Raw genomic sequence first — 26285 nt, 5'->3', positions numbered from 1 at the left:
TTGATATCGCTGTTGTATGCATATATATTAAGAACATGAATATATTTGTAAGTTTAGATCACAGTACAAGGGGCTTGGAGTATAGCTGAGTGATGGAATGGTTGCCTAGTGTGTGATGGTTAAACTTGAAGGCCAACTTGATTGGACTGAGAGATGCCTAGGGGATTAGGAAAACACACTTTTGGGTGTGTTTGTGTGTTTCCAGAAACAGCTGGCATATGGCCAGGGAGTTGAGCAGGGAAACCCACCTTGGATTTGAGTGGGATCATCTAATAGCATGGCGGCCCAAATGAACAAAAGCAGAAGGAGGAAGCCCATGACAATACTTTCTGGCTCTCCCATTTTACATTTTGCTTCGTGATTGGCATGAGGTGAGTGGCTTTCCTCTGCCATGCCTTTCCACCATGACATTCTCCCTCACCTCAGGCCCACAGCTGTAGAACAGCTAATCATGGACTGCAGCTTCTGAAATAAACCTTGCTTCCTTTAAGTTGTGTGTGTGTGAAGTATTTTGACCTAATGGCAGAACACTGACTGTCACAGCTAGCATTCACAAGGCTCCAGCACTGAGCCAACACCACAAAGAAGTAGAAACAAAACAAAGCAACAATAGATTTTTTTCTCTCAAATGACCATCTCATTTGAAAGCTACCTGGAAATTGCTTTGCCAGATATCTTTCCTCCCTGACTTGTGACCTCTAAAGATGGCGGTATTCACCAGTGAGTCAACTAAAGTGTCCATTGGTTCTCCAGAAAGGGCGGGAACTCTCAGAACCTATTCTCCAAACACTGCACAAGCATCCTTGCCTCTTGCTCTACATTCACATTGTCTTCTCTGTACCTATCCTCTCCTGAGATTAATCATCTTTCTGTTCCTTTATCTGTACATAAAGTTTGGATTCTGATCCCTTGTCTGCTTAAGTGCCCTGTCGTAATTCGGCGTCAGTGTTATGTCCCTGTGTGTTTACTTCTCTTTTTTCTGCATGCATATAGTCCTTTCCTGTATTAGCAGACTTCTAGTCAAAAATGTCAGATATTAAGTCAAAGTGGTTCATTCCTCTACCCCTGTTGCCCGCACATACATTGGCCCTCTTATTGAAAAATCTGGCACAGATATCACTGGGACAGAGTGAGATCTTGGAGTTTAACAGGGGTCACTGCATAGCTGTGTTTGTATCTCTCCTCTTTCTGCTCATATATCAGTCACTGTAGCTTAATATGATTAAAGTTTATTTCTTGTTCATGTTACACATCCAACATAAGTGGCAGATGGAATCTGCCCACTGGAGTGCTTTAGGGACCTAGGTTGACAGAAATACAGTTTGGGCTTGCAATGATATGAAAAGAAAATGTGACCAATTGTGCAGTTGTCTTCAAGTTCTGCCCAGAGGAGTCACAAGTCATTTCTGCTCATATCTCATTGACCAAAAAACCCAAAATGGACATGCTTATAATCAAACGGGTACAGTCCTAGTCTATGTCCAACTAGGAAGGAATACCATGAAAACATGATATATGCAAGCAAATAAGTCCTGACACTGAACAAGTTGGGTTTCATTTTTGCCATCTTTATCTGCTTGTAGATCTCCTGTTTCTTGGATTTTTGTGAGATCAGGGAGAAATGGAAATGCTCAACCTTCATCAGGTGGAGGGAGAGTGGCTGGCAGGCACAGATCATCAAAGTAATGTTAAGGCTGACCTGATGCTGGCAAGAGATACCATACACCCCTGTACTCCCTAAATGGATTCAGAATTACTTGGGAGAAGACCCATCCCCCCTTCTCATTAGGTAGTATTCAACATACTGTCTTGCTTAAATTGTTGCTTTATTCATTCATTTATAACATGAAGTGTGTATAAAATTTATTACAACATACATCAGAAATTTTTATGAGCCTTATATATATGAGTTCATTGACTCCTACAACCACCCATGAGTGCCATCCTTTGATCACATGGAAGAACTGAGGCACAGGTTGATGAAGTCACCTAACCATGTCTCAAAGCTAGACTCTTCTGCAGCAAGGATTTAAACCTAGTGAGGAAAGCTCTGTGCTCAGTCACGGTAATTACTGATTACTCAGTCACTTGCTATATTTTCTTTTTCTTTTTTTAAATTTTATTGGTACATTTTATTGTTACATTTTAGGTATACAATTACTTTACATTTATAATTGGGTGTTTGTACCTGTACATGATATATCTTGGTTCTTATTTTTTTCCCCATAACCTGTGTGCCCTTCACCCCCTCCACTCTTCCCTATTTACATAGATTTCATTTCCATTTTTTCTTTTCTCACAGTTTTTCCTTTCCCTCTTTTCCTTTCCCCTTCCCCTACCTTCACTCCTTCATCTTTGGACCTTTTTTTCTATTTCAGATTATCAATTATTCATTTTAATCATTTTAACCCTTGTTTACACTATCAGTTTCTCACACTAGAGAAACTATTTGGTATTTACACGTGTCCTATTTATTTCACTTAAGAGTATGGCCTCAATATGCATCCATTTAGCTATAAATGACTCTAGTTTTTCATTCTTTATGGCTGAGTAGTACTCCATTTTATAAAAAAACCCCACATTTTCTTTATCCAGTTTCCAGTTGATGGGCATTTGGGCTGGTTCCAAGCTTTAGCTATTACAAACTGTGCCATTATGAACATGTGTACACATATATCACTGTGGTATGATTCTTTTGATTCTTTTGGGAAGATACCCAGCGTAGCTGGGTCAAATGGGACCTCTAGTCCTAATTCTTTGAGGTATCTCCATATTGACTTCCACAGTGGTTGCACCAGTCTGCACGTCCACCAACAATGGATAAGGGTTCCTGTCTCCCCACAACCCCGCCAGCATTTATTGTTTGTTGATTTCTTGATAACAGCCATTCTTTCTGGGGTGAGGTGGATTCTCAGGGTTGTTTTCATCTACATCTCTCCAATGACCAGTGATGTTGAACATTTTTTCATATATTTGTTTGCTGCTTTTACTTCTTTGAGAAATGTCTGTTCATTTCAGATGCTCATTTATTAATTGGGTCTTTGAATTTGGGGGGGGGTCTGATCTTTTTCAATTCTTTATATATTCTAGATAGTAGTCCTTTGTCTGAGGTACAGCTGCTAAAATTTTTTTACCACATTGTAGGTTGTCTCTTATCTCTGTTGGTGATTTCTCTTGCAGTGCAGAAGCTTTTTAATAAGATGAGATCCCAGTTGTTGATTCTTTCTGCTAGTTCCCGTGCTGCTGAGGTTTTGTTCATGAAGTCTTTTCCTATATCAATGTCTTCAAGAGTTCTACCTAACTTATCTTCCAGCAAGTTTAGTGTTTCTGTCTTAATATTTATATCATTAATCCACTTCGATTTTAGTTTAGTGCATGGTGATAGGTATGGGTCTAGTTTTAATCTTTGGCAGGTTGAAATCTAGTTTTTCCAACACCATTTATTAAATAGGCTATCTTTCATTTAATGATGGTGGTTGGCTCCTTTGTCAAAGATGAGGAGGCTGAGCATGTCTGGAGTTGATTCTGGATCTTCTAATCTATTCCACTGATCCTCAGGTCTGTTCCTTTGCCAGTATCATGCTGATTTTATCACAGTAGCTTTGTAGTATAGTTTCAAGTTAGGGATTGTGATACCCCAACCATGTCTCTGTTGCTTAGAATTGCTTTAGCTATTCTAAGTCTCTGATGGTTCCAAATGAATTTTTGGATTGTTTTCTCTAGTTCTGTGAAGTATATTGTTGGAATTTCAATTGCCATTGCACTGAATCTATATAGTAGTTTTGGAAGTATGGCCATTTTCACTATATTGGTTCTTCCTACCCAGGAGCAAGAAATGTCTTTCCATTTTCTTGTATCCTCTTCGATCTCTTTTTTCAGAGTGCTGTAGTTTTCATTGTAGAGGTCTTTTGCTTCCTTTGTTGTACTGATTCCTAGTTATTTCATTTTTTGAATGCTATTGTAAAAGGAATTGTTTCCCTCATTTCTCTCTCAGTGAGTCTGTTATTTGTGTACAAGAAGGCTATTGTTTTTTGAGTGTTGACCTTGTATCCAGATACTCTACTGAATCTGTCAATTAAGTCTAGAAGTCTTCTGGTAAAGTTTTTTGGGTCTTCTATGTAAAGTATCATATGGTCAGCAAATAATGACAGTTTAACTTCTTCTTTTCCTATCTTTATTCTTTTTATTTCTTTCTCTTTTCTAATTGCTGTGGCTAATGTTTCCAGAACTATATTGAACAGGAGTGGTGATAGTGGGCATCCTTGTCTTGTTCTTGATTTTAGCGTGAAAGTTTTCAGTTATTGACCATTTAGTATGATGTTGGCTGTTGGTTTTTCATAGATAGCCTTAATCAGGTTAAGATAAAGACCTTCTATTCCAGTTTTCTGTAGGGTTTTATCATGAATGGGTGCTGTATTTTGTCGAATGGTTTTTCTGTATCTATTGAGATGACCATATGGTTTTTGTCCTTGACTCTGTTAATATGGTATATTACATTTATTGATTTACGAATGTTGAACCATCCTTGCATCCCTGGGATAAATCCGACTTGGTCAGGGTGTATGACCTTCTTGATGACCCTTTGTATTCTGTTTGCCAGTATCTTGTTGAGGATTTTTGCATCTATGTTCATTAGGGAGATTGGTCTGTAGTTCTCTTTTTGGGTTGGGTCTTGCCCTGGTTTTGGAATCAAAGTAACACTTGCTTCCAGGAATGAAATTGGAAGTATTGCTTCCCTTTCAATTTCCTTGATGAGTTTAAAAAGTAATGGCGTTAGTTCTTCTTTAAATATCTTGTAAAATTCAGCAGTGAAGCCATCCGGACCTGGGCTTTACTTTGTTGGTAAATTTGTTTTACATTTTCAGTTTCACTCTTTGTAATTGGGGGGTTTAGAATTTCTATATCTTCTTCATTTAACTTTGGCAATTCGTATATATCTAGGAATCTGTCCATTTATTCAGTGTTTTCCATTTTATTGGAGTAGAGGTTGGTGAAGTAGGTATTGATGATCCTCTAGATTTCTGTTGGATCTGTTGTGACTTCACCTTTTTCATTCTTAATTGCATGTATTTGTGCCTTTTCTTTCCTTTTTTCAATAAGGTTGGCTAAAGGTTTATCGATTTTATTTATTCTTTCAAAAAACCAACTCTTTGATTCATTGATGTTTTGTATCATTCTCTTAGTCTCCATTGCATTGCTTTTTGCCCTGATCTTTATAATTGCCTCTCTTGTATGAGCTTTGGATTCATTATGCTCTTCTTTTTCTGGGAGCTTGAGGTTCTGCATAAGGTTATTTATCTGAGTTTTCTCTGTTTTCCTAATATGGGCACTCACTGCTATGAATTTCCCACTTAGAACTGCTTTCATTGTGTCCCATAGATTCCAGTATGTTGTACTGACATTTTCATTTACTTGTAGAAACTGTTTAATTTGTTCTTTAATTACTTCTGTGACCCATTGGTTGTTCAAGAGGGTGTTATTCAGTTTTCATGATTTTATTGGGGTTTTGCGGTTTCTTATGTTATTGATCTCCAATTTTATTGCACTGTGGTCTGATAATATATAGGGTGTAACTTCTGTTCTTTTACACTTACTTAGACATGTCCTATGAGCTAGCAAGTAGTCTATTCTGGAGAATGACCCATGTGCAGCCAAAAAGAATGTGTATTCCAATTTTGTGGGGTGGAACCACTCTGTAAACATCTATTAAGACCATTTGTTCAATAGCTTGGCTCAGTTCTAGAATTTCCTTGTTAACTTTTTGCCTAGATGATCTATTTGTGATAGTGGGGTATTGAGGTCCCCCACTACAATTGTGTTAGTGTTTATTTGGTTTTTCATGTCTATTAATATTTGTTTTGTATAGTTGGGGTCATTTGTATTTGGTGCATATATATTTAGGACTGTCATTTCTTCCTCTTGGATTGTTCCCTTCACAAGGATGTAGTGACCATCTTTGTCTCTTAATTTGTTTTGGTTTGAAATCTACTTTGTATACAAATAAGATTGCTACCCCTGCTTTCTTCTGGGTTCCTGTGTCATGAAGAACTGTTTTCCATCCTTTTACTTTAAGTCTATGAGTTTCTTTTTGCATTAGGTGTGTTTCTTGTATATAGCATATTGTTGCATTTTCCTTTTTAATTCATTCTGCCAGTCTGTTTGTTTTGATTGGTGAATTGAGGCCATTAACATTGAAGGTTATAATTGATAGATATTGATTTATCCTTGTCATGATGTTTTACTTTTGTTTGCTCTTTTATTTATTTTTTCCGCCTTTCCCTTTAGTGTCTTATCTGGCCTGGTGGCTTCCCTCTGTTGGGCCTCATGGAGTTGTGGCCTTCATTGCTTTTTTCTAGGATATTGTTTAGAATTGCTTGTCATGCTGGTTTGGTGTTCCATGAAATTTCTCAAGGTGTTCGTTGTCGTGGAAGTATCTAATTTCCCCATCGATTTTGAAAGATAATTTTGCAGGATACAGCAGTCTAGGTTGGAAGTTATTTTCTTTTAGGTCTTTAAATACTTCACTCCAGGCTCTCCTTGATTTGAGGGTTTGTGTTGAGAAGTCTGCTGTGATTCTGATGGGCTTTCCTTTGTAGGTGATTTGTTTCTTTTCTCTAACTGCTTGTAGGATTTTGTTTTTCTCTTGAGTTTCTGGGATCTTGACTACTATATGTCTAGATGTAGACCTTTTTTTGATCGTGACTAGTTGTAGTTTTATATGCCTCACTTATCTGTATGTCCACTTCTCTACCTCTGTCTGGGAAATTTTCCACTATTCCTTCTGTGAACAGTTTTTTTTATGTCAATTGTACTTTCTCCTGTTCTTTTCATGGACTCCTGTCAGTCTTATGTTATTCTTCTTTGCATCGTCTAGCAGTTGTTGGATTGATTTCACTTGGTCCCTTACTATTTTTAAGAAATCTCTATTTTCATGGTCTCTAACCACGATTCTGTCTTCTATATCTGATATTCTATCTTCAGATTCCCTTAATCTGCTGTGGATACTTTCAGTGGAGTATTTGATCTCTTGAATATCTCTTTGAATCTGTTTCACGGATTCCATTTCTTTCTTATGTTGGGCGATTATAGTTTCCATTTCTTTCTTATGCTGGGTATTCATGGCTTCCAGCATGTTTCTGAGCTCATCTATTTTTTTATCTGTTTCTGCTCTAGATCCTCTAATCAAGTCTTTCACTCTGCTCACCATCTCTGTAGATATCTGGGAGGTTATTTCTGTTTTGAATTTTTCTAGAGCCTCATTCATCTGTTTTGTTACTTCCTGTGCTATCAGTTCAGGGTATCCAGGTGGTTGGTTGTGGGACTTTTCCATCTCATTTCCCCCAGGATTTATCCTTGGTGGGATGGAAGTCTGAGTTTGTGCCTTGCTTAAATGTCTTCTCATTTTTGTTTTTGGTACTGTCCTTGGTTTAACTCCTGGGTTTATAGTTTGCAATTGCTTATTGTAGGTATCTTTGTTGCTTATAATTAGAACCCTTATGGAACGATTGCTTCTCAGAGGTGTCTTCCAGATATAGCTGGTCTTTAAGTTTTGAATCTCTAATGACTCTAAGGCTATCTCATTTACCTTATACTAGGAAGGTTCATTGACTAGATCAATACCAACACCTTAGATACAATCAGCAACACCATTGCATCAAGTACATCTTCAAAAATGGCATTTTGTGGTAGTTATTAGTCTGTCACCTTTAGCTGTGTGAATTAAATCAAAATCGAGGACCAACCCAGCATATAGTTAATAAACTCTTCAATATAACAATTTTACCCTTTGGAATGGGGAGTTAGAAGGGGTTGGAGAGGGATTGACAGATGGGAAGAAGGATAGGGGAAGGTTAGCAGTGTGGTCAGAGGACACAGGTGAGAAGGAAAAAGAGAATATTAGTAAAATAAAGAACTCCAAATGAGGACAAAAACAGGGACAAAAAGGGAAGATGAACAATGTGGGAGAGCAAGAGAGTGAGTGTAAGAGAGAGAGAAAGGAAAGAGAAAAGAAAAAAAGGAGAGGAAAAACAAATATTTTCAGAGAGTAGGAAAAAAATTAAAGATAAGAGGAGCAAAAGAAGAGAAAAGAGAAAAAAACAAACTAATAATACTAATTTTGGGAATAAAAAAACAATGAAGATATAGGGCCTCTTTCAGGGTATGTCTCTGCTGTCACAATAGACAACGTAGGTAGCAGTGTGCAGATATAATTCAATGAGTCTCAGCAAGCTAGTCACAGACCCATGAGATTCAGGCAGATTTCTGGCTGCAAGTCCCAAGTTGAGCTCCCTGTCCTCCTGTAGGGTTGAACTCTGCAGAGTTGTATTGCAGGTTCCAGCTGCCCTTCCCCTGAAGATAGACCCAGACCTGATGGTAGGTGACGATGACTCCAACTTACCCAGTTCAGTGGTCTGGTGGTCCGGTATACTCTGTGTCTTTCTAGTGTGGAACCAGGTGGCTCTACAGAGAGGCCAGAGGAATGGGGTGGGGGGTGGGGGTGTCCAGTGGATTGAGGGCTGATTTGGTGTGTTCCGTGTGACTCGTGACCTCGGTAGGGCGTCTGCAGACCTGCCTCTTGCTACATTTTCTCACTAAATTCTGCCACACACTGCACAATGTGTACTTCACCATTGATGGAAGTTAAAAAAACAGTGAAAGGGGTATTAATTTTATTTTATTTATTTATTTATTTATTTATTTATATGTCAGTTAAAGGAGGATCCTTTTTATTTTTGCAGTATCATTCCATGCAAAAGCAATAGAAACACAACAGCCTGAAGTTTACAATTGAATATCTGAACAAAGAATCTGTACATGTTATCATTTACAGCAATTTTACATGGTAAATTGACTGACTGTAAAACAATGTTCTTTCTAAATCCATGTTCCCTTAACACTTGGGGTACTATATAGGTTAAGATTCTAACTAGGGGTATTTACAAGTACTAAATTAAAACTGTATAACTTATATAAAACCCATTAACAACCCAGTTTAACATCTTTGACTTTCAGAGTTCTGTATGAGAAACAAAATTTGGTTTGACATACTGATAAAAGACCAGAAAGTTTCCAAAAAGTCACCCAAGGCATCTGCCTGAGAATCCTGTCAGATACTTGCAGAGAAAGCTAACTCAACATTGGTCCCACGAATCCACAGTCAGATTACAACCTACCTGACAAGAGGAACTGATAGCTAAAGCACACTGGGCAGTCCAATTTGGAGAAAGGAGCTCGGTGGGCATTAACCAACTTAGTTTGTTTCAAGATTGTTTCACGTTCCATCTTTCTCAGATTAAATTACACTTACAATTTAAAACATGCAGATCACACACTGTACAAATAAGGCAAGAGTAACTCATCATGAGATAAGTGAATTATTAACAGGGACCCCATCCAAGTGGAAGTGGATACCGCATGCGTGTGCCTGGCTGGCCTTCCCCAGACTGGGTGGAGGCAACTGTTTCTCTCGGTGGCCACCGGGTGGCAGTTAGCTCATGGCCGAGAAGTCTCTCAGGGGTTCAGTCAAACAAGCTTCCAAATCAAATTCATCTTCCACTTGGCAGTCCACATGTCTAACTTTTGTGGGTGTGCCAGAGTACACATCAGAGTTATCCTGTGAGCTCTCCTGGGACTCGGAGCGGCTTTCTGTGGATTCTGTTTCCATTTCCCCCAGGTTCACAGGGTGTTCTTGCAAATCACATCCTTCTTCAGCTGGACGGTCCCCAAAATGCAGCGCCACCTTCTAGAGCTTGATCTGCTGGTCCCAGGACTGCTGACTGTACTTCTTAAATTTGTTGGGGGTCTTGGGATGGATGCCAGGTTGTCAAAGGTGTCTGGGGACTTCTTTAATATAGCGATCATAGGCAATGGTGTTCTTCCCATAGTTGATCTGCTTCTGTCTTGTCATGAGAACACTTTCATCTGTCTCCACATCGGCAGGCACTGCACATGTAGACTCCTTTTAATCAGAACTTCCCAATGAAGATTTTCTCTCTCTTCCAAAGTCATTTATGAGAAGTTTTCTTTTATACTTTGCAATTTCTTTGTTAACTCTGATCCTCATTTCCTCTTCTTCAACTGCACTTGCCCAGTCTGAGCATCTAGAATGGGGCTTATGGGCTTCGGGAGTGGTAAAGCTCTCAGGCCTGCGGTTGGGGTGGGGATATTAATTTTACAAGGTGAAGGGGAGTGATTCTGGTAGTCAGCCCAGGTAAGGAAGTTAATAGTGGTGTGTTTATTAGTAATTTTTCTCCACTCTTGCTTTATTAATGACTTTCTGGTGGTTTCCTGATTAAATATATTTTACATATTTGCTTGAAAACCTCCCCTATCACTAGAGAGGAACACATAATTTGATAAGTTGTTTTCTTAGATCTAGCTTCTCTATGGAGAAAACATTGCCCAAGGCTACATACTCTGCTTTGTTTGCTGTCTTGTCCTGTTCCAGCCAAGATAAGGATATTTTGCTTTTTTTTGTGGTTTGAAGACATCTAGCAGCTTGTCATAACTTCCTAAATCTTTGAGGAAATGAAGTCTGAATACCAAGACAGTGATTTTACCATTATCCCAGTGCCTTGATATTTTACTTTATACATTGTAATTTTAACAAGGAAGTTACAAGAAAAGAATTTCATACTGTGCCTCTGTGGAAAGGTGAAATAAAATAGAATACAATTCTCATTTGTTCTTCTCTACTTCATTTTGACAGCTAAGAAAGCTGTCTTAAGTGGGCATGAATGGATCCCTTTTTATCTGTATTTATCTGACTTTAAAATACATTTTTAGCTTTGACTGTTTGAAATGTTAAAATCATTAGATTTCTTAAGGCAGCCATTTATATTTTGAAATGTTAAAGATTTTATAAAATTAACTAACTTGAATATTAATTTTACAGAGTGCCTTAAAGTGTACAGATACTTAATATTTGATGATCAAGTCATGTTTCATTATTTGGCACTACAAAAGATAATGTTACTCTGTGTGAGGTTTGGATCAAGTACAAAAATAAAGTTAGATTCAGTTTATTATTTTATAAAAGATGGTCAGTTACTTTCTTTTGCAGAACCTGATTTCAAAATGAGAAAACTAATGCAATTTAAGACCACAGATGTCAGTAAATGATTAATTCTGTAGTTTGTAAGGACTTGATTTCTACAGTTCTATTACAGAAAATCCATTGAGTTTGGACTTATGTACAGTTATTCCTTAGCATTTAAAGTGATATGAATTAGACACTCGTACTTCTGTTTTGATCATACATAAAAGAAGTACAGAATTTACAACTTAATTTGTGATTCTCCCAGTAACTCCAGCTTAACTTCATTTGCACACATCCACACTTGTGACTTATGGCTATGGACCCACCAGAATTCTTAAATCTAATGACTCTCAATGCATGTAAAAATCTCAGCTACAATATTTCATTAAAGGTATATACCACTTCCCACTTTCATCCTTTCAAGTAAGTTATCAAAGGAAGGAAACACTACTTGTATTAGATTAAAAGGGTGCCCTCTTCTGTTTGGACTTTAAACACTGTGTAAACACTAGGTACAGCCTCTGTAGCCCAAAGTCCACTGGCGTGATTCATACTAGCCATTCTAAGTCATTTCCCTGCCCTGACTTAACTGTCCAACAGAAGCCCTATGAAAGCTACCTTCTCTGCCTTGCCTCCCTGCTGGTTCTACCTTTCTACCAGTTCTGGCTCTTGCCCATGGCACAGAATGCCCTTTTTCTAGGGCAATGTGCATCATGTGTCTTATTTCAGTACATTAGCTGCTTCATACCTGTATTTGGTTACCTACATAAATAAAATCCCACAGGAAGAAATAAAATATTTGTAAATACATAGTATTATATAAATATTTGTGAAGCAGTCAGTCAGTAGTCTTATTTTTACTTCTCTTGAGTAAATGCCTAAGAATAGAATTTGAATGTCATTGAGATACAAACATACACATACACAGTTGGTATCCACAGTAGTTCTAGCATTTGACATTCCCCCCTGCCATGTTGGGCATTCCTATGACTACATTCTTTACCAACATTTGTCAGTGTTTTTATTTTAGCCATTCTAAATGAAAAGTGCATCCTACTGTAGTTTTAATTTGCATGACTAATGCTGTTAAGTATCTTTTTATATGCTAATTTATCATTTATATGTCTTCTTGGGGAAGTGTCTTTTGAAGTCTATTGCCCATTGTGCCTTTTTATGTTTTCATCATTTACTTATATATTTAGTATGTAAGTGTACTGCTAATATATTTTTCCCAGACTGCAACTTGCCTATTAATTTTCTTGATGATGGTTTTATAAGAACTTTTAAATTTGATGAAATCTAGTTTATCATGTTTTAAAATTTTGAAATTAACATTTTGCTTGAATGCTATGGTCATGAAAATATTCTATGGATTCTTCTGAGAGCTTTATGATTTGATGTTTTATGTTTAGACTTATAAACCATGTCGAATACTTGTTTAGAGAATAACATAAGGCTTGGAATCATTTAAAAATAATATCCATTTTTAGCAACATTTAATAGAAAGACTTTCCATCCCATGTACTGTGTTGGTGTCTTGCCTGGAAAGAAAAAGCAGGAAGGGAGGGAGGGAGGGAAAGAAGTAAAGGAAAGAAAGAGAGAAAAGAAAAGAGTAAGCAAGGTAGCTACCTATCTAATATGTGGGGTCTAAACTCTATTTTATTCTCTTACATTGATATACTGATCTGTCATTGAATTCTACACTATCTTGGTTGTTGTAATTTGAAATAAGTTACAGTAAGTCTTGCAATTTCTTCTTTTGAATTGATTTTGGTGCTTGTAGATCCTTTGCTGTTCCATGTAAATGTAAAAGTATCTATTTCTTCAAGAAGACCTGTTAGTGAGGCTAACCTTCTGGGCCACCATACCACAACCCCCAGCACCGAGGAGAGCTGCCTCCTCTGCAGAGGAGGTGAAACTTCCAGGCCCCCATACCACTGCCCCCAGAGCTGAGGAGCAGAGCTGCTCCAAGCACAGAGGAGGTGAACCTTCTGGGGCACCATACCACTGCCCCCAGCACCGAGGAGGTGAGCCTTGTGGATGCCAGCAGCACACATCCATTCCCCCCCCTCTGCTGTTGAAATGAAAAGACACATAAGCAAGTCTCAAAACCAAACTTCCAAATCACATAAAGCAACAACAAAGGGAAATGTGATGGAATAATCTGACACTCAAACACCTGGACTCCCTGAACTGGCAAAAAAAGAGGATCTGGAAAAATGAAATAAGAAATAATTTCTCAGATAACAGTAGAGTTTGTACCCATAGTGCAAGACATGATTAATCTAGAGTGGACACAGATTAAAAAATATACAGGAGCTGAGGAACATGATGGAATCCCAACATAGGAAACAAATGGAATCAATAAAACAGATGCAAAGAGATTTCAAGGAGATTAAAAATTTCATTGAAAGTAGACGCAACAGAAGAAGACAAAGTGAGGACAGAATTTCAGATATAGAAGATAAGATTGCAGTTAGTGAACAGGAAAAGAAAAATTTCTTTAAAATAGTAAGGGACCATGAGAAATCAATCCATCAGCTGCTAGATGATGCAAAGAAGAATAACATAAGACTGATCAGAGTCAATGAAGAAACAGAAGAGAGTGCACACAACATAAAAAATTGTTCACAGAAATAATGGCAGAAAACTTCCCAAGCAGGGGAAAAGAACTTGACACACAGATAAATGTGGCATATAGGACTCGAACTAGCCTTGATCAAAAAAAAATATCTACACATAGACATATAATAGTTAAGATTCCAGAAACCCAACAGAAGAACAAAATTCTATAGGCAGTTAGAGAAAATAAACAAATCACATACAAAGAAAAGTTCATCAGAATCACAGCAGACTTCTCAATGCAAACCCTCAAGACAAGAAGAGCTTGGAGTGATGTAATTCAAACCCTAAAAGAAAACAGCCTCCAACCCAGATTGATGTACCCTGCAAAACTAACTTTCAAAATTGATGGAGAAATAAGATACTTTCATGACAAAGAGCACCTTAGGAACTTCATGAATACCAAACTAGCACTCCAAAAAATTTTAGACAATATCCTAGGAAAAGACAATGAGGATCACAACCCCAGGAAGCCCAGCAGAATGAATCCATCAGGCATGACAAGAAATTAAATGCATAGGGGGAGAATTCAACAAAAAGAAAAAGTTATGACAAGGATAAGTCAATACGTATCAGTTATAACCATTAGTGTTAATGGTCTGATTTCATCAAAATAAATAGATGGGCAGAATGGGTCAAGAAGCAAGGTCCAACAATATGCTGCATACAAGAAACACGCAATTCAAAAAGAAACTCATAGACTGAAAGTTAAATGGTGGAAAACAATACTCTATGTGACAGGAACCCGAAAAAAGCAGGAGTAGCGATCCTCTTTGCAGATCAAATGGATTTCAAAGCAACACTGATTAAGAGAGACAAAGAAGGACACTACATCCTTGTAAAGGGAACAATCCAAGAGGAACAGATGACAGTCATAAACATATATGCACCAAACACTAGTGCACACAACTATATAAAACAAATACTAACAGACATGAAAGATCAAATAAGCACTAATACCACAGTAATGGGGGACCTCAGTACCCCACTGTCACAAATAGATAGACCAACTAGACAAAAAATAAGCAACAAAATAGTAGACCTCAATCAGTCTCATGAACAAATGAACTTAACAGATGTTTACAGTATGTTCCATGCCACAAAATCAAAATACACATTCTGTTCAGCTGCACATGATTCTTTCTCCAAAATAGACCACATACTCGCTCATAGAACATGTTTAAGTAAGTGCAAAGGAATTGAAGTTAGCCCCTGTATATTATCAGACCATAGAGTGATGAAATTGGACAATAGCAAAAGAACCCACAAGAATTTCATAAACACCTGGAAATTGAACAGCACACTTCTGAATAACCAGTGGGTCACAGAGGAAATTGAAGAAATCAGAGAGGTCCTACATTTAAATGACAATGCCAATAAAACATATTGGAATCTATGGGACACAATGAAAGCAGTCTTATGAGGGAAATTTATACCAGTGAATACTCATATTAGGAAAACAGACCAAGCCCAATTAAACTAACTGATGCTGAACCTCAAGATTCTAGAAAAAGAAGACCAGGACAAACCCAAAGTTCATATCAGAGAGGAAATTAGAAAGATCAGAGAGATATCAATGCAATGGAGACTAAGAGAACGATACAAAAAATTAATGAAGCCAAGAGTTGGTTCTTCGAAAGAGTAAAGAAAATTGACAAACCCTTAGCCAATCTTATCAGAAAAAGGAAAGAAAAGGCCCAAATCCATGCAATTAGGAATGAAAAGGGTGAAATTACAATGGACCCAGCAGAAATCCAGAGGATCATCAACACCTACTTCCAGAACCTATATGCCAATAAGATGGAAAACACAGAAGTAATGGACAGATTCCTAGATAAGTATGAATTACCAAAGTTGAATGAAGAAGACCTAAGAATTCTAAACAACCCAATATCAATCAATAAAATTGAAAACGTAATTAAAAACTTACCAACTAAGAAATGTCTGGGTCCCGATGGCTTCATTGCTGAATTCTACAAGACATTTAGAGAGGAACTACTCCTACTACTGTTTAAACTCTTCAATGAAATTGAAAGGGAAGCAATACTCCTGAATTGATTCCTGGAAGCAAACATCACCTTGATCTCCAAAGCAGAGAAAGACCCAATTGAAATAGAAAACTGTAGACGAGTCTCACTAGTGAACATAGATGCAAAAATCCTTAATAAGTTACTTGCAAATAGAATGCAGAAGATCATCAAGAAGATCATACACCCTGACCAAGTGGGATTCATCCTAGGGATGCAGGGATGCTTCAACATATGCAAATTAATAAATGTAATACACTATATCAATAGAGCCAGGGACAAAAATCATATGATCCTCTCAATAGATGCAGAAAAAGCATTTGACAAAATCAAACATGCATTTATGATAAAAGCCCTGCAAAAATTTGGAATAGATGGTCTCTACCTCAATCTGATAAAAGTCATCTATGAAAACATCCAATATCATACTTAATGGTCAAAAACTGAAATCCTTCACACTAAAATCAGGAACAAGACAAGGGTGTCCACTATCACCACTCTTGTTCAATATAGTTTTGGAAACATTAGCCACAGCAATTAGACAGAAAGAAATAAAAGGAATAAAGATAGGAAATGAAGAAGTCAAATTGTCATTATTTGCAGATGACATGATACTGTATATAGAAAACCCCAAAATTCTTCTAGACTTAATAACCAAATTCAGTCAAGTAGCTGGTTACAAGGTCAACACACAAAAATCAGTAGCTTTCCTCTACATGAACAACAGACTCACTGAGAGAGAAATGGGCCAAATAATTCCTTTCACAATAGCGTCCAAAAAACTGAAATACCTAGCAATCAACCAAACAAAAGGAATCAAAGACCTCTTCTCTGAAAACCAAAGTGTTCTGAAAAGAGAGATTGACGACAATGATATCAGAAAATGGACAGACATCCCCTGCTTCTGGGTAGGAAGAGTCAACATAGTGAAAATGGCCATACTTCCAAAACTGCTATATAGATTCAGTGCAATCCCAGTTAAAATCCCAGCAGCATACTTCATGGACCTTGAGAAAACAATCCAAAAACTCATTTGGAACAAGAAGAGACCTAGAATAGCAAAAGCAATTCTAGATAACAGAAACATGCCAGTGGGTATCACAACCCCCTACTTGAAACTTTACTACAAAGCTACTGTGATAAAAACAGCATGGTACTGGCAAAGAAACAGACCTGAGGACCAGTAGAACAGAGTAGAAGATGCAGAAACGAATCCAGACACACTCAGCCATCTCATCTTTGATAAAAGTGCCAAACACCCTGACTGGAGGAAAGATAGCCTCTTTAATAAATGGTGCTGGAAAAATTGGGTTTCCACTTGCCAAAGATTAAAACTAGACCTATATCTCTCACCATGCACTAAACTAAAATCCAAATGGATTAAAGATCTGAATTTTAAAACAGAAACGCTGAACTGGCTGGAACAGAGGTTAGGTAGAATTATTGAAGATATTATTGTAGGAGAAGATTTTATGAATAAAACCTCAGTTGCCTGTGAACTAGCACAATCAACAAGTGGGATCTCTTCTTATTAAAAAGCTTCTGCACAGAAAGAGAAACCACCCATAGTGTGAAAAGACAACCTACAATGTGGGAAAAAAATTTTCACCTGCAGTTCCTCAGACAAAGGTCTACTATCTAAACTCTATAAAAAATTTTAAAAAATCAGACCTTCCAAATTTAAAGACCCTATCCAAAAATGGGCATCTGAAATGAACAGACATTTCTTGGACAAAGAAGTAGAAATAGCAAAGAAATATGAAAAAATGTCCAACATCACTGGTCATTTGAGAGGTACAAATGAAAACAATGCTGAGACTCCCCAGAAAGAATGGCTGCTACCATGAAATCAACCAATAATAAATGCTGGCAGGGCTGAGAGCACTGCTCCAGTGCTGTTGGGAGTGTAGACTGGTGCAGCCACTGTGGAAATCAGTATGGAGATACCTCAAAGAACTATGACTGGAAGTCCAATTTGAGCCAGCCATTCCCCTGCTGGGTATCTTCACCAAAGAATTAAAAGAATCATACCACAGTGATATATGTGCACCCATGTTCATAGCAGCACAATTTGTAGTAGCTAAAACTTGGAAGCAGCCCAATTGCCCATCAACTGGAGCCCTATAAAATGCTGTACTACTCAGTCATAAAAAATGAGAAATTAGAAACATTGATAGCTAAATGGATGAACATTGAGGCCATACTCTTAAGTGAAATAAATAGGACACACGTGTAAATACTGAATAGTTTCTCTAGTGTGAGAAACTGAAAGTGTAAATAAGAACGGAAAGGTATAATAGATAATGTGAAATAGGAACAAAAGGGACAAAGAGGAAAGGGAAGTGGGAGGGGTAGGGGAAAGGAAAGAAGAGAATGGAATTAATATGAGAAAATGAAAAAAAGGAAACAAAATCTTTGTGAACAGGGAGGGATGGAGGGGTTGAAGGGAGAGCAGGGCTATGGGAAATAAATAAGAACCAAGAGAGATTATGTAAAGGTGCAAATTTCCAATGATGAATGTCATTGTATACCTAAAATTTACCAATAAAATTAATTAAAAATAAGAAGTCCTGCTGATCTTTTGTAAGGAATTGCATTATAAATACAAGCCATATTAGGGAGAGTGAATATCTTTACAATATTGAATCTGTCAGTGATAATATCTCAACTATGATTGTGTCAGTGTAGGTGTATTGCACATATTTGTTAGATTTATTCCTGAGTGTTTAATATTATCACATGCTGTTGTTAAATGCAGTTTTTAAACTTCTCAATTTTTTCATCAATATATTTAAAAGTACAAGTAGTGTTGTGATCTTGCAGTTTGCAACATTGCTAATTCACATTATAATTCAAGAATTTTTTTAAAAGAGTTTAAGAGATGTTTCTAATCCACAGTTCTATTGTTTGTGAAAACTGGCGCTTTTACATTTTTTTCCTCTCTGAATGCCTTATATTCTCGTTTGCCTTACCACACTGTCTAGGGCATGCATTATAATCACAACTAGAATACTGAAAATGGATGTTCTTGCCTTCTTTCTGATGGTAGAGCAAAACATCAAGAATTCAGTATGGGATGAGGGGTGGAAGGAAAAATGTGGTGAATGGGGAGATAAAAATGATTAAGATGGGGCTGGGGATTTAGCTTAGTGGTTTCGCCACCTGCCTCACAAGCACAAGGTCCTGAGTTCGATCCGTGGTACCAAAAAAAAAATGATTTAAGATGCAACATGTATACATACCAGTTTCCAAGATGATTGCAGTTTTTATACATTGTGAACATTTACCAATAAAAATAGGTTTTTCATTGAATTCTTACATCATACCGAGGCACCTTATTTCCGGTATGTTGCCACGAATTTTATCATGAAAATAATGACCTTTTTTTTTTTTGAGGTACTGGATAATGAACCCAGGGCCTTTGCACTGAGCTTCCTTGCCTGCCTGCCTGCCTCCTTCCCTCCTTTCCTGCCTTCTCCGCCTCCTTTCTTCCCTCCCTCCCTCTTTCTTACTTTCTCTCTCTCTCTCTCTCTTTCTCTCTATCTTTCTTTCCTCCCTCCCTCACTCCCTGTCTTCCTTCCTTCTCTTTGTGTCAGGGTCTTACCAAGTCACTAAATTGCACAGGCTGACCATACAGTGCTAAAATTATGGGAGTGTGCCACCATGTCTGGCTTGTCATAATCTTTTTTTCATCTATTGAGGTAATTATTTTTTCTTTTCTTTTGTTAGTGTGGCATATTATTCTGATTGGTTATTTGAATGTTAAGTTAGTTTTATATTCTGGGACAAATCCAGATTACAAATATTTTGGTATGTTTGATTTGCTACTATTTTTAAGATTTTAAATGATTTGAAGATCGCTTCTTCAGAAAATATTGTCCTGCAATTTTCTCTTTTTGGAATATTTGTTAAGGTTTTGGTATCATGATGACATTAGCCTCATTAAAATAACTTAGGAAATGTTCGTTATGGGTTGAAAGGTTTTTTATTTTGAGATTTATATTATTTTCTTTATGTTAGAGTTCTCCAATGGTGTTATGTTGACAGACTTTCTTCATGGGAACAGTTTTGAGTATAAGTTCAATTTTATAGAAGATGTGAGTGTACTTGTATTTTCTAGTTCACTTAGCATTAACTTTAGTAATTTGTGTTTTTGAGGTAATTTTTCCTTTGTATCAACTTTACTGAATTTATTGGCATGAAGATGTTCACCATATTTTTCTTTATTTTGTTTTAACATTTTTAGTGTCCATTGTGCTGTTGTCCTTTTCATTCCTCCTTTTAGATTTTATGTTCTCTATTTTTTCTGGATAGCATTGCTAGTGACTTATCCACATTACTAAAACACTCAACGAAGCAATAGTTTACTCTGTTGATTTTCTCTTTACTTGTCCTTTATGCATTTCATTAATTCATGCACTTTTAAAATAGCATTTTCTTTGGTACATTTATTTTGAGTTTCATTAGTTTTACTAATTTCACTTCTTAAAGTGAGACTACTTATCATGGATTTTAAACCTTTCTTTCTGTTCTGTAACTAGTTATTGCTTCCTGTGCAGTACATAGTTTTTAGATATTATGGTTTTATGATTTCAAAATGCTTTCTAATTTATGTTTTTTTCTTTAATCCTTGGGTTATTTAGAAGTATAACTAATTTTCTAACATTTATGGGTTGATGTTTATCCCTTGTTAATTTTTAATTTAATATTTTTGTGATCAGATAGCATACTATTGCTTCAATTCCTTGATGTTTTTTAAACTTGTTTTATGGAGCAACATATGGCTTGTCTTGAAGTGAATGTTCTAAATGGATTTGGAAAGAATGTATGTGCTGATGATGTTGGGTTAGAGCTGTAAATGCCAGTTAGGCCTAACTAGGTGACTCAGTTTTTGAAATCATCTGTTTCTACTGAGTTTTTTTTTTAAGGGGGGGTGGACTTTTATATCTGCTTGTTTTATCCAAAACTAGCATTACTTTTAAAGTCCTCAATGATTATTAAGGATGTTTCTGTTTCTCCTTTTAGATCTGTCAATTTATACTTACAGTATTTTGAAACTCTGTTATTAGGCACCTACACACTTAGGATTGTTATCTCATCCTAATGATATAGTCCTGTTATTATTATGTATTGGCTTTAAATTTTTTTAATATTACTGTATTTATGTCAGCACCTACTTTGTCTGATATTGGTATATAACATGAGCTTTCTTATGTTTAGATTTACATAGTACACTTTTTTCATATTTTCTTTCAACTTGTCAGCCATATTTGAAAGGCTACCTTTTGGAAAGGGCATATATAGTTGCTTTCTTTTTATTCAGTCTGATATTCTCTGCCACTTAATTACAGCAGCTATCCTGTTTGTACTCAATGCAGTTGTTCCTGGCTGGATATACATTATCATATATTAGTCTTCTACATACACCAACACATTATTTGACTTTAGCTGACCTTGCAGTATATCACAGTACTTGACTTCCCATCAGCTCACTACTGAAAGTTATGCATTGCATCACTTGACTCTTGTTGAAGAAGGAACAAGTTCACAAGGTGTTAAAATTAAACTAGGTAGGTCTTTTTAAGTCTTTGTAACTAGTGATTAAAACCCTGTAAATTTGTTCCCTTTCTCAAGTCAGTTCTAGAACACATGGAAAGTATAAGAAAAGACCCTTTATACTACTAAGGCTTTCTAGAACATGCAAATTCAACCAACTATAAATAGTTAATGAGTCCTAACTTCATGATGGAACACTTTTCGGGATAATGAGTGTGCTTATAAGTGTACTTGCAGAATGGATTTGTAGAGAACAGATGTCCATATTCCACTGTATGGAAGAAAAATCTTCTCATTTAACGCTAGCTGATCTGGCAGGATTTCACAGAATCTGATTTCACATTAACCCACTAAAAAAAAAGTGAAGCATTACATGAGAATCTCCTTAACTTGCATACAGTTTATAATTTTTGCACTAATTTCCAGTAATGGTGAAGTTTTAGACTTCGGCATGTTGTGGTAAGTTTCTGGATCTTATTTTATTTGTATATTTTTCCTGTGGTATTTTTATATTTTTAACTTTTTCTTTAACATTTTATAACCAGAGTATACTTACAGAATTATTAAATATTCTGCTTTTGTTGATAACATGCTGAATAAAAAGGGTGAATTTTAAGTGAACAATCATTTAGGCTTTCTTTAATAAAGAGTTAATAAATAACATCTACTTGGAAAGAAGTTAGTATTTTCAGTGTTTAATTTGCAGATTGGTAAGGATTTATAGGAAATTAATTTCAATGAATATATGGAACATTTAAAATACATATATCTCTTTTTAACAGTTAAAATGAAATTGCCATGAATTAGACATTCTGTTCATTCAACAAATATATATAGGATATATACAAATATGTTTGGGATGATTGCTTTGTGACAGGTAGGTTTCAAGATTCTGCAGAATGCCCTATATTTCAGTGATATAATTAATATTAAATTATCTAATCACAGATTTCTGTCAGTAACATACATCATTAATTCAGGATAAAACTTTTGGCTAAAATTAATGTTAGTGTGTGATCCTGGTCCTTAGCTTTTGCTTACATTCTGATGATTATTTTTTGATACATTCAACTATCTTTCATTTTACAGAAAAAATAATAGGTTGCAAATGCTAGTAATCAAGAATGGAAATGGCTTTTCTCTTTTGGGTGAGTGAGAACATATGGATGTTGCTGGGAAGGAGTGATCATGAATAATTTAGAATAACTTGATATCTTATATGGTAGTAAAAATGAAATATGCATTGGTTAAATGAGAGGGAACTATGCTATTTAGGTTTGAGGTCATTTCAGTAACATACACGTACTATAATTCGTTTTTTTCTCTCTCTCTACTCCTGAAAATGTGTAATAGAAAAAGTAATGCTGTGAAGCCAATTGAGGAAGGAAGCCAGACATTTTAATACAATCACTCGGAAAGTTTGAATAGTTAGAAATCACAACTTCTGAGAAAGAGACTGATGATTTCACTAGGAGTAACGATCTGCTTTAGTGAAATATCTCCTCATTTTAATAGTGCATGGAAGCACTTGATACCCATTCAGTAATAGTTTAGCTATTCATCTAAAACATCTTTGGCATGGCTCCCTGGAAAGCATTTTCCCTAAATTTAGGTCATGATGAGGACTTGACTTTGTGTTCTGAGTGTAGTACCTGCACCTTTCTCCAGGGAGAGGTGTGTGCTCTGTTTTCTTTTCTGAATGAAGCACAGAAACAGGAAACTCTGGGGAGGTGTTTATTTACCCCATTCTAAGATATAGCAAGAAGACTGCAGATGAATTGACTGTTGCCCTTCACTAGAAGGCTAAGTTTGGTCACTCAGATTGCAGAGCAATAAGTGGTTAATCTGAGAGGTAAGTAAAATAAGCTTTCAAGTGGGAATTTGAGCCTAGAAAATAAACACTCTTTGTTTCCAGTAGGGAAGTAGGATTTAAGGCTTTGTTTGAGTTTATTTTTAAAAGCATGCATTTGTAGAAAAATGTATGCATGAATAATTTTGAAATTTGTGTATGGTATAGGGAAAAATCCTTTATGCATTAAAGGGACTTTTTTTTGTTGTTTTTGTAGTACCTGTGATCAAACTCAGGACCTTGCGCTTGTGAGGCAGGCACAGCACCACTGAACTAAATCCCCAGCCCAGGGGACTTCTTTTTTTAATTTAGTATAAGCCTAAAATTATAATGTGAGAAAAATATTAAATTGTTCTAAAGGGCATTTCATTTTATTTAATTATTTTTTTTTTTCTTTTTTTTTCAAACCGGGGATCGAACTCGGGTCCTTGTGCTTGCGCAGCAGGCGGCGAAACCACTGAGCTAAATCCCCGGCTGGGCATTTTAAATTTAAGGGCATTTTAATAGAATAATGTATAGTCTTTTTGATTTTTATCTTAGCCTTGTTAAAAAAACATTTTTGGTTTACATATAAATGATTAATGTAATTTCAGTTCTTATTGATTTATGAAATTGTTTCCTCCTTGCTTGTGGCTAGGTTAAGAATTATTTTTCCTCTACTCAAGAAATTGCACATACTTTGGTCTGGTTTGGGGAATGAATTTCTGTTCTATTTTAGCTAGACATATTCTATATAACTTTGAATATATATTTTTCTCAAGTGGAGAAGAGGCAGGCTGTGGAGTGTAGTTGTTTACCTTCCTTTGTTTTATAGATAGGAACACTGAAAGATTTTTGATATGACAAGATCAGTGAAGTGATTTTTCCACATATGTGTGTATAAAGATAATTTATGAATATATGAATCTGTGTGATGTTCCTTCTGTATATCTTTGTATGCTCTCTAAGGAAAAAATCAAAATTCTGGATTTGAGGGAAAGAAAAGGAGGAGAAGAGAGGGAGGAGAGTGAGGCAAGAAGAAGCAAAAGAAAGGATGTCATTAGTGGGTAGGGGTAGGCAGGGATGGGAAGGCTGTGTGGGACATCTAGGGAAGCTGCACATTGGGTCCCTGGATGGCCAATCTAGAAAAACTTTACCCACCTAGGCTTGCATTTCAAAAAATAGAGGTGCTGGATTCCATGGAACTTTGTGGCTGGCCTGGGAAGGGATTTTAACTCAGTAGCTGAGGAGCCTCCCAAGAAGATTCCATATGAATTAAGACAGAGACACCAAAAATTGAAAGATATTGAGGGGAGAAAAGGGAGGAAATGAGATCTTCTTTCCAATATCCTCCCCGAATCAAGGGCCTACGAAAGACCTGACTGTTACTTGAATTAGTGTGTTTGTGTTTTTGTGTGTGCGCATGTATGTGTTTGTTGTTTTGGAGAGAGATGTAAGGGACAATGACTTGTAATTGATTCCCTTAAACATTTCTAATCATTTTGTCTTTAATATGTAGCACTTCTGATAAAAGCATCTCTACTCCTTTCCCTTGTAATGAGCAGTTTGTTCTGTAATATCATATGTTCCTTTTCCTACTAGAAGTATTAACTTTTTTCAGTGATAAAGCGAAGTACATTGAGGCATTGTGGATTATTTAGCAAACAGTTGGTAGAAACTAAACTGTTCAGTTGTTTTTCAAGAATTTTCCAAAATGGAACTTTGAGGATAACTCAGTTTGGCAGTGTCTGACTTCCAGTGGTGATTAGTGCCAATTAGTTGTATACCACTGGGAAAAATAAAAGTTTATTGGAATAAAACAACATGAAGAGTTTGAGCAAATCTTTAAATCTGAGAGAAAATCTAAAAGGTTTTGATTTAGTCACAGTGAAATAATAAGCAGAAATTTTAGAAGTTAGATTACAGTTTTAATAATAACTTAAGCAGGTTTTTTTTAGATACAATTCATGTGCAATACCATTGACCATTTTAAAATTCAGAGTTCAGTGGGTTTTAGTACATTTACAAGAATGTATAAACAGCACCATTTTCGAACTCCAGAACATTTTTATACCCTGAAAGAGGCTTATTAGCAGTCATTCTTCATTCTATTATCTACCATCTCGTACTAGAGACTACTCTACTTTCTGCCTTTATGGATTTCCATATACCTGAAATTTATATCAAAGGAATCATCCAATATATAGCTTTTGTGTCAAGCTGCCTTGCTTTCCACAGTGTTTCTAGTGTTTAGCCTTGTAGCAGGTATCAACACACTTCTTTTATGGCTAACATTCCAATGCATGTTTATATCACATTTTGTTTATCCATTTATCAAGTGATAGAAATTTGAGTTGTTTCAACTTCAGGGCTTTTATAAATAATGCCACTTTGAACATTTACATACATTTACATTTGTGTGAACATGTGTTTTCTGTTTTCCTGAATGGAATTGGTGCATCATATGGTAATGCTAAGTTTAATTTTGGGGGAATCCGACAGACTATTAACTACAGTGTCTGATCTAGTTTTTGTCCCCATCATCAATATTGGATGCTTTCAATTTCTCTACTTCCCTGATAGTACTTATTTGCTTTTGTAATTAAAAAAAAATGTTTTGGATTATAGCAGTCACTGAGGGAGAATGAAGTGGATGTGTGTTTATTTCTGTATAGTCTTATTCCATTAATTTACATGTTTGTTTCTATATCAGTGCCCCACCTAATATCATAATTTCATTAGCTGTTCCTCTTCTGACAAATATTTATGTTGGCTCCAGATTTTTGATAATACAGACAGCTCTAGTGAGTATTACAGGCTATGCCTTCTTCAAACGCAGGAAGATTTTTCTTTTCTTTTTTTTTTTGTTAATCTAATGGATGAAAAGTGGCATTTTCTTCTAATTAATCTGTCCTTGGAGATCCAAGGCACTGAAATGCATGATGTATACACATCCATAACTGTGTGTATAAGCTGTGGGCATGGTCATTTTTAAGTAAAAGAATGGAAAAGCAGAAAAGACCTATTTAGTTTACTTAAAAGCAGCTCAGAAACACTAAGGAAGCTGATGAGAATTGCAAAGGCTTGGCTCAAAGGCAGGTTGTGTGCAGGTAAGACAGAGGTCAGTATATAGCCCAAAGGCACCAGTGAGATATGTAATTTTACACCCAGCTGCAAATGAATGTAAGCCAGAAAAAGCAAATACAAACTTGGC

At 36.3% G+C, this 26285-nt stretch overlaps 1 protein-coding gene and 1 pseudogene across 3 annotated transcripts in view; one reads left to right on the top strand and one right to left on the bottom strand.

Moving 5' to 3' along the window:
* Cntn3 (contactin 3) overlaps window positions 1-26285 on the top strand; it is a 372584-nt gene that overhangs the window by 18834 nt on the left and 327465 nt on the right. The gene's annotated exons all lie outside the window — the stretch shown is intronic.
* LOC101721972 (histone RNA hairpin-binding protein pseudogene) lies at window positions 8934-10285 on the bottom strand (annotated as a pseudogene).

This window comes from Heterocephalus glaber, unplaced genomic scaffold, assembly GCF_053883595.1.
Source record: "Heterocephalus glaber isolate CG9 unplaced genomic scaffold, H.glaber_assembly_v1.0 deba00001472, whole genome shotgun sequence".
NCBI lineage: Eukaryota > Metazoa > Chordata > Mammalia > Rodentia > Bathyergidae > Heterocephalus > Heterocephalus glaber.
Note: the sequence above shows the minus strand (reverse complement) of the source record. Positions and strands in the feature narration are given on the sequence as shown.